This window comes from Arachis duranensis, chromosome 1 (genome assembly GCF_000817695.3).
Source record: "Arachis duranensis cultivar V14167 chromosome 1, aradu.V14167.gnm2.J7QH, whole genome shotgun sequence".
In the NCBI taxonomy this organism is placed as follows: Eukaryota; Viridiplantae; Streptophyta; class Magnoliopsida; order Fabales; family Fabaceae; genus Arachis; species Arachis duranensis.
This window is the reverse complement of record NC_029772.3, coordinates 48,589,417-48,589,762: the sequence shown is the minus strand read 5'-3', so window position 1 is coordinate 48,589,762 and position 346 is coordinate 48,589,417.

Sequence of the window (346 nt, the reverse complement as noted above, 5' to 3'; positions counted from 1 at the left end):
TGGTTCAAGAGTTCTATGCCAATGCATGGATCACTAGGAACCATGATCAAAGTGTGAACCCAAATCCAAAGAATTATCTTATAATGGTTCGGGGAAAATACTTAGATTTTAGTCCGAAAAATGTGAGATTGGCATTCAACTTGCCCATGATGCAAGGAGATGCACGCCCCTACACTAGAAGGGTCAACTTTGATCAAAGGTTGGACCAAGTCCTTATGGACATATGTGTGGAAGGAGCTCAATAGAAAAGAGACTCCAAAGGCAAGCCGGTTCAATTAAGAAGATTGGACCTCAAGCCTGTGGCTAGAGGATGGTTGGAGTTCATCCAACGCTCTATCATCCCCAC